An 8,812-nucleotide genomic window follows, 5' to 3' on the forward strand; every position below is an offset into this window, starting at 1 on the left:
CGTTCATTATATATCACGCCTCAAGCCCGCACCGTAAGCTTTGAGCTCTCTTCTTTCTTTGCCTTCTCAGAAGCTGCGACGAAACCTGAGCATTTGAATGCCTTAGAAAGAAATGGGGCAAGAATGGGTGGAAAACAAAGGAAGAAGTTCAGGAGAAAAATGACACGTCTTTGAAAATCGCGCGGGCACCTCCCCATCAATCATCCCAGAACGCAAACGCATAAAGCCACTGCGCAGTCCTCCCTCCCATTCGCGTTTTCTCTTCCTTCATCGATTATACCTCCACGAGAAATAAGCTGAAGAAGAAGAAAGTGGAGAGGACAAAAACAGCGGATATGCAGATGCTGGAACGGAATCGCTTCGGAAAATCCGGCTTACGAGCTATGGCGCCGCCTTCGGAACGTTTGCAGAGTATACGCATGCACGTATCCGGGCAGTCCGTGCGGGAGGTTGGGGAGACGCTTGCAGCGGTGGTTGGGATGGGCTTGTGCCGCTGCTTTCGCCGCGTTGAAGCCAAAAGGAAACGTGGGGTCAAGCACTCCAAAACCCTTGCTCGGTGAAAGCAGGCCCGTGTCTGGCGATGAGCGACAGGGAGAGGAGGAGCGCAGCACTAGGAGGGGAGAGGTGGGGTTTTGGAGGAGTGGTTGGGTAAAAGCTGGAAGAAGGTGCCACGCAACAACACAAGTTTTTTTTCTCTTCTTCTTTTTTTCCCTCCTCACATATTTTCGTTGTTCACCGTATCATACTGGAAGACCACTTTCCATTCAGGCATGGTTTGCGAACGGGACTCAGATGCTGAGGCTAAGGGGTGCGTGAAAAATAGATGCATTTGTAAACAAAACTTGGTTGGGAGTACAAAAATGGACGATAAAAAGCCACCTTTTGAATACATTTCTTACGTGTGTCCTTGCGTCATTTTGTGCTGCTGCATATTGCATTAGATACTTTGAACTTCATCTTTGACCAAACACAGAAACACCCGTCTGCACAGATATGCACGCACGCAACATAAATTCGCAAGAAGGACAGTTCTTGAGCTGTTCCCAAAATACAAATGATCTTTCTCTGTGTCACTGAAAACGAAGGCCACCATTTCCCTGTTTTACTGAGGGGTATAGTGGATAAATATATAACAGATGGCAAGCACCTACGCGAACAGATGTGGAGCATACTTACACGCTTGTCCGTTCCACCACTGCAGCTGTAGCACGTGCCTCTGCGCATTGACAGCGCTTGCAGTGCAGACAGAAAACCACCGCCGGTAAAAAACTGTAGCTTCGATACGGGTTAATTGTGCCAGAGCGCTTCTAAGGCCCTGCTTCTGGCAAATGTGGTGAGAAGAGGACAATCGTGACAAAGATGGTAAGTAATATTCGACACGCTTCGCCGGAGCAGAATGCTATTAAATTTGGTTCAAATAAGTCATCTAACAAAATCGTCAACATAACAAAATCGGTATCTGAAGGTCGGTATCTGATGTGGGTGCGTCGCGCTTCCGGATACCGGTAAGCATTAGGCAGCATTCGTATTTTTGGATATCTGGCGCCAAGCGCATCGAACATTGCACTGTAAGTGAGCCTTATCCTGCCAAGCAGAGGCAGCTGCCTTGAGCACGATGAGTTTATTTGCAGATACGTGGTATTAAGGCATTATATATAGTTTTATGTTTCGTATGAAACCTTATGTAATGCAACCTACCACACTAGCGGTGTCGCGAAACAGGGGCCTTGCGCGCATAGAGCTGCGCAGCACGTGCGGAAGCCAACAGCACTTATCAATGGGGTGACGCTGGCGAGGCCTAGCTCCGATCACCTTTTTCTTTCTGTTCTTTTCCAGAAGCATGGTTCTCGTTCTTTTATCCCGAAGCATGGTTTTTGATGAGAGCGTCAGCCTTCATTCGACATCCCAATCAGAGCGTGCAGGCCTTCTGTTATCTATGAGCTGTCGCTTCGCGAGGCCACTTGCCAAGGATTACTTTTGACGCACGAGTGTCCAGCCTCTGGCGAAAGCACAGGGCACGCACGCCCACGTGACCGAGCAAGGACGTGCTCGGACGCGGGATCCGCGAACACTCCGGCGTACGAGCTTGTTCGTGGACAGGCCGAAGAAGGGTGTGTCAAGTACACAGGCAAGGATGCAACTCCGAGCAGCATACTCAGACAGTCTGGTCAGTTCCTTGCACACGGCGCCGGTCTTCCGAAACGCTCTCTTGACAGCGCGGCGCGCTTGCCATTGTATCTGGGGTATGGTGCCATCGGCTGCTCTTTTACAACTTACGACGACTCCACGCAAGCTTTCTGTCTTACTTTGTTACAAGTGAGAAATATTCAGTGTTCGATTCGATATTGGAAGGTAGTTTTTCTCGGATATTCGTATTTGATCCGATTCGAAAATTTCGCAATCCGTACGTCCCTAAGCTATGAGATGTCATGAGGTTTGCCTCCTATCTTCCTTCACCAAAACGGTCGCAAACAAAAATTACGTTCTGAAGTATACAGAGAGCGGTATGGGTTCATTTGTGGTGTCATGCATAGAGCTTCGCATAATTACTATACAGGGAACTGTGGCTCTAGTGTCTACGGGAGCTGCAAGTTTACAGCGGTTCAGTCAGCATGGGATAAGTGGGTAGTGGATTTGCCTAAACTTCGTCCTTCTGGCTTTAGACGGCTTCGTGACTTTGCAAAGGGATAATTTTTGAGAAAGCAGTGCGTGATAAATTTTTAAGTAAACTTACTAAAACAGTCCGACGGCAGGATTCGAACACGGACTTCCTCCCCAGACGTCCGATATTGAAACCATTACGACACGGACGCATGGACGAGCGCAACCAGTGCAGTTAGCAGCGATTATGTGCGTCTGCAGAGTCTCATTACCTTCTGCATTAATAAAAAAGTATGATTGCTTTGAAAATTAGGCCAATGAAGAGAATTAAAACGTAATAAACGAAGCCACAAGAACGTCTGAACCCACACAGCACGAAGATTAGGCAATCCATGTACTATACCATCATTCCCATAGTGGCTGAACGATGGCAGCATCAGGGTTCCCTCTAGTTTTTGTAAGAAACTATATGGTGTAATATGGCGCCATAGGAAGTAAACGAACCCGGAAAATGTAGACACTGAGTCAAAAGCGCCGTGTCTGCTTTCGCCGTCTTCGTTTACTTTTGTTGGCCGTTACACCACAATGAGAAATGAGAAAACTTCTTCAAAATCTTTTGAGTGCACGTTGGCGATGGGGAGAGAGGCATGGCAACGCACTTCTATGTTTGCTTGATTGATTGCTGTCATGGGATTAAAGAGCGTTGATGCTGGAGCCGCTGGAGTGTACCGAAGCCGCAGCACAGCCGTTGAAAGGTTCCGGAGCCGTATTCGAGGTCGATCGTTTTCGGGCTATCACACGCGTCGCTCCACTGATTCGCGCAAAAATGAAAGTATCCGTGAAAGCGATCAATAACAGACACTGCCTCTTGTCTCCTGATGACGCGATAACGAAATTCGTACCAAAGAGAAGGGAAAATAAAAGTTTACAAACCAAACCCCATTTATTAGCGATCTTTCGCGCGCCAGGGCTACACGACGGCGACGAAAGGGACGGACATCACGCGACGCAATCGCTCAGTGTCAACACGCGTTGCTCATCGCCCGCAGCTCGTTCACGTGGTAGCATCCTCCACGCCCGGAAGCAACACTCCATTTGCCAGTAGTACAGCGTTCGACCGCTGGCGCACGCTGCGCCGCTCGCGCGTACCGCGTTTCTAGGTGGTTCTTTCGCCGAGGGCGCTCGAACGCCATATGGTTCGCATGAATGCAGCCCTTGGAAGCGTGGCCGTATGGCTGAGTGGTTACGGCGCTCGCTCGAGGTCATGCGTACGCGGGTTGGAATCCCGCCTTGGCTAGAGTTTTTTTTTCTTAAGCTCACGCTTTTCCTTTTTTTTCCTCTCTGTTTGCCAGCGCGGTCGGTTGAACCCCGGTGCCACGGCGGCAGCCTGGTGCCGGGCGCCGACGCGAAGCGGTGGTCGTTGGGGTGTTGCGGAGCGCAGCGTAGCAACACCCCAATAAAAAAAATACTGCTCCAGTCAGGTAGACTGCTCCCTCCCTGATAGTGAGATTATATTTGGATCATCAAAACAGTGATGCGTTTATAATACCACCGATCCCAACAGCAGGCTAGTCACCACCAGCCCAGCGTTTTCTCCGTCAACGCCTCCTCCGTTCCAACGGCGGCGGCTAGAAACATGGTACGCGCGAGCGGCGCAGCGTGGCGCCAGCGGTCGAACGCTGTATCTACTAGCAAATGGAAATACGCCGCCCGGAAGCATGGAACCCGAAATCACCTTCAGTAACAGCCAATGAGATAGCGGCGCTTTACGTCATCACTCCTCCTTCGTGTGTTGCAGAGGAGCACGTCTTCTCCTCGGTCGGCGCAGCCTGTGCAGCCACGCAGCCCGAGTGTTTCGTCGCCGACGTGCAAATCGAGACGAAATCCGAATAAGCTCTCCTGCATTTTCCGTGGGCGTGGACCGTGTGGTTGGCAACTGAAAAGTCTGAAAAAAAAAAGCACGTGATCAAGCGTATCGAGTTGTCTGGTCGCGTCGCCTTGTAGCCGTTGCTCGAGTGTGGTTACCCCGGCAAGCGACGTCAACGACGCGACACACGAGCAAGCGACACCGATTTTAGTCGCATCGATCGGTTTTCCGCTCGGATGCGGTTTAGTGCAGTAGCTTCCGCTTTGGCTCAAACAACAGTTATACAATGCTCTCTTTTACTCTAAACTCTGCTACGGGGTCTTGGTATGGGGTACAACTTCAAAACAAACTACAACAAATTAATTCTTTTACAGAAACGAATCCTTCGTATGTACTGCAATTACCATGGCCGTTTCGTTGACCTTGAAACAGCTCCATTATTCCAGCGTTACTCCCTTCTTCGAGCAGACAGACTATATTATAAGAGCTTCTGGTCACCATACATAAACAAAAATTATTCACCAAAACGGACAATGATGAAATATCTCGTTACCCACTACGCCAGAAAACCAGGCATGTTCCAAAAACAGAACAAATTATGGAAAACAAGCATTCCTATATCAATCGACCGAAATATTGAACAAGGTAGGAGAACTGTTAAATTTTAGCGCTTGTAAAAGCTCGTTCAAAAAAGAGCTTTGTGCATTATTACACGCCGAAGACATATTGCTTTCACTAATTATTGATATTTTCTTTCTTTCACATCTGTACGCATGCATGTATGACATAAAAAGTTCATATAGATACCATTTGGGCTAATGTTTTTTTGTGGTTTACTCAATACAATGAACAAATGTTGTAATTGTTACTGAAATTCTGTTATCTAATGCGTTATTGTTACTGAAATTATGTTCCCTCGTGCGAGATGTATGTACGTTGTATATGTATTCCTTTGGATTGGTTATCACCGCTATGTACTGTGGGGACTGGGACCTCTGTCAGGCCTTTGTGCCTTTAGTCCCAGTCTCCCCTCGTTTGGACGAGAAATAAAGTTCAATTAGGCGTCTAAATAACGAAGCTTATGTATGTGGCGTTCCAACATGGCCTTTCGTGCCCGGGCTTGGGGGGGAGATTTAGCGTTGCTAGCAGACCGCGATCGCGGATGTCAGCGCTGTCGGCAACAGCAGTGTTCAGAACGCCACGCAAAATACTCGTAGTCTTCCCACAACTGCATATAAGGATTTCAAAGTTAAAATATCACAAATTTTAATACAAAATAAATGCTAGCTATGCAAATGCTGCTTCCGCAGGTGGTTTTTGCGAACATCTCTGCCTTCTGTCTTTATTTTCACTCTCTCTCTCTCTTAGCAGGGTCAATTTTCGCGAAAGATAAAGTCAGTAAACACACAATTATAAAAAAAAGAAATTGATAAAAACTTTTTCTTATGTATCGCGATTACGGTATATGGTATATTATAAACTGAGAAGATATATTCGAAGACGACTCCGTTTTGTTTGATACTTCCAGAGCCCTTCCGTTCTGAGATGATCATAATCAAACTTGACGACGACGTCAGTACGCATTCAGAAACTTCCACCTCTGAATGCGATTACGAGCCCAGTTGCTAGCCTGTACAACGTAAACGTTCTACAGGAAGTTTTTTTTTTTTTTTTTTCCTCGTGTTTCGTTAATTTTCAGCGGCGCTCCGCCAACGTTAGGGCTAGGATCGGCCGGGAGTGAGCATCTATGACGACACCTCTTCGAAAATATTTTTTACGGAGGTTTCTTGGGGGATCGCCCGAAGGCTGTCGCATTGCGTCTTTCTACTGCAGAAAGTTTCATGCCTATACTTACGTATCCTCCTGTGTTTACACGCGTTAGCTTTGCTGGCATATTTTATTCTTTCAATTATGCTCCCTAAAGCTCCAGAGGCAAGAATAAAATTGTGCAACTCTGCGAATGCCATTGATATTATAACTAGACATTCTTCGACAGATATTATAGCAATGCTCACTGCTATGTCCACGTTACTAAGCTTTTTCCATGAAAAAAAAAACAAAAACAAAAAAACAGCAATACCAGACATAGACACAGAAATGAATGTTAATTAACAGGAGAAATCATGAGAAACATTTTGAGGAAGATATGTTTTCATTAATGGTAGACTGATATCTCTGCAGTCAAGTAAATGACTCGTCGTTAGGGCCACGAATTGTCTGTCACTGCACATGTGTTTGCAATGAACAATCGCTGCGACTGCATTCATTGCGATATGACGTGATGAACCTGTAGACCGAAGAGCAACAAGGCAATATAAACAACACCTACATGGAATTGAAATTTTTGCGACCGAAGGATAAGTCACTCCAGGATCAGCCTACGGTAAGTAGCTGCAGCAGTATGTCCGTTTCGAAACGGTCCGAATGTGGTTGCGCCTGGCGAGAAGTCATGTTACACCGGTGCTCCTGCCCTACTACGTCTTGGGGGGCTCTAAATAACTAAGTTAGCATCGCATAATGGGAGAAAGCGCAGAGGAGAGAGGGCCTCTTTCTGCTTGCGCGCGCTCCCGGCAGCTCTAACAAATACCGCATATTGCGAGCATGGGGTGCTCAAATTGTAAGCATCGTCGTGTAACTAAAACAAAAGAAAATTGCAAAATTATTACGTTGCCATATAGTTAGAAATTCGAAGATGTATGCCAATAGCAACTCATGCACCAATGACAACAAAGCTGTATATGAGAGTTCGCACACCTTTCGGAAGTCCTAAGGGAACGTTTTGCTACGCCGAATACTTTGCAAATGCTTCACTATATCCGGTGGAATTCGTCCGCTCATACCGATCATTTTATATGCTTCACTATATCCAGCTTTGCACGGAGACCTGCGTGTTTTCTTACAATCATCTTTAAAAAAAACGGTACGGCACGAACGTACTCATAGAAACTAAAATTGATCTTAGCTAAAACGTGGCATAAACGCCCAGAATTGAATGTCGATTTTAGCCCCCTCCTTGCTGATCTGCAACGTGGAGCTGTTGGAACAAGGCGTGAGAAACAAAAGTTGATCGCTGACCAAAAAAACCACACGAAGTTGTTCACTATTCGTGTGAGGTCGACGCAAGGTAACTTTTGTTTAATAATAACTGATAAGGCGTTTCAAAGCAAAGTTTGTGCTCCGACGCAGTCTGCGCGTTTCTGGTTGTTCTTTTATTGTCCTTTGATACGACCACGCCGCCGCACGTCAGTCTTCACCGACGTTTGCCGCACGAAAACCGTTGCGAAACTCCCCTTAAGCGCGTCGTCCAGCCTGATAAGCCGACGTGGCCAACACATCTTCGTCTTAAGCACTATCCGCCATTGGCCCGCCGCCTTCGCTAATAATATGTCCGACATTATGATTGACTATCATCTGCTCTTTATACGGACAATTTCAGCGTAATAACTTTTTGCGAACATGGGCCCAGAAGCTGCAGTCGTCATGGCGGGCTGCGGTGATTTCAGTCTGATAACGAGAGAGGGAAAATAAAGCTAAAGTGTTCCTACTGTCGGAAGCAGGTTCGTGATTTACTGAGTGAGTGAAATACCTTAATTTCGGTCCAGAGAAGCGCAGGGGATACCCCGGCACAAGGCTAGTCCCACGTAGGGACCGCGAACTCTAGCTTGACGGCCCGATCGCGGACATTCTGGACGGCCCAGGGTTTGGTTGTTGAGTTCGGGGCTGCCCAAGAGCGCAGCCCACCTATCCTCGCTGAAGGCGGAGCCGTGGCTTCACACTCCCACGACACATGGTCCAATGTTGCCGTTCGTCCATGCAGGGATTTAGTGCTGTAATTTTCCTTTAAAGTATGAAGGAAATCGCATATTTTTAGAGAGCATGAAGTTCACACCTCCATAACCACCTGCCGGTGGCTCAGTGGCTATGGCGCTCCGCTGCCGATCACGAGGTCGCGGGTTTGATTATCGGCCGTGGCGACCGCGTTTTGATAGGGGCAACGCACAGAAACACACGCGTGCTTACATTTACGTACCCAGGCCCGTCAAAATTATTCGAGAATCCTGCAAACGGCATCTCTCACGACCCTTGCGTTGCTTTGGGACGTTAAACCCCACATACGAACGAATCGATCATCCACTCCGCAATGAGTAACGATATTGCGATACTCTGACCGTGCATAAGTTAGGACGCCAAAAGTGGACAAGCTTGATGTATTGCTCTGGCATGCACCACCGGTTGTTGAATAAGGATTTTGCTGAAATCACGTGAACAGTGTAACGATGACACTTATAAACTGCGGGCTGGAGGAACGGACACGCTTCCATTTGTATCATACGGCTGGAACTA

This window comes from Dermacentor silvarum, unplaced genomic scaffold (genome assembly GCF_013339745.2).
Source record: "Dermacentor silvarum isolate Dsil-2018 unplaced genomic scaffold, BIME_Dsil_1.4 Seq673, whole genome shotgun sequence".
In the NCBI taxonomy this organism is placed as follows: domain Eukaryota; kingdom Metazoa; phylum Arthropoda; class Arachnida; order Ixodida; family Ixodidae; genus Dermacentor; species Dermacentor silvarum.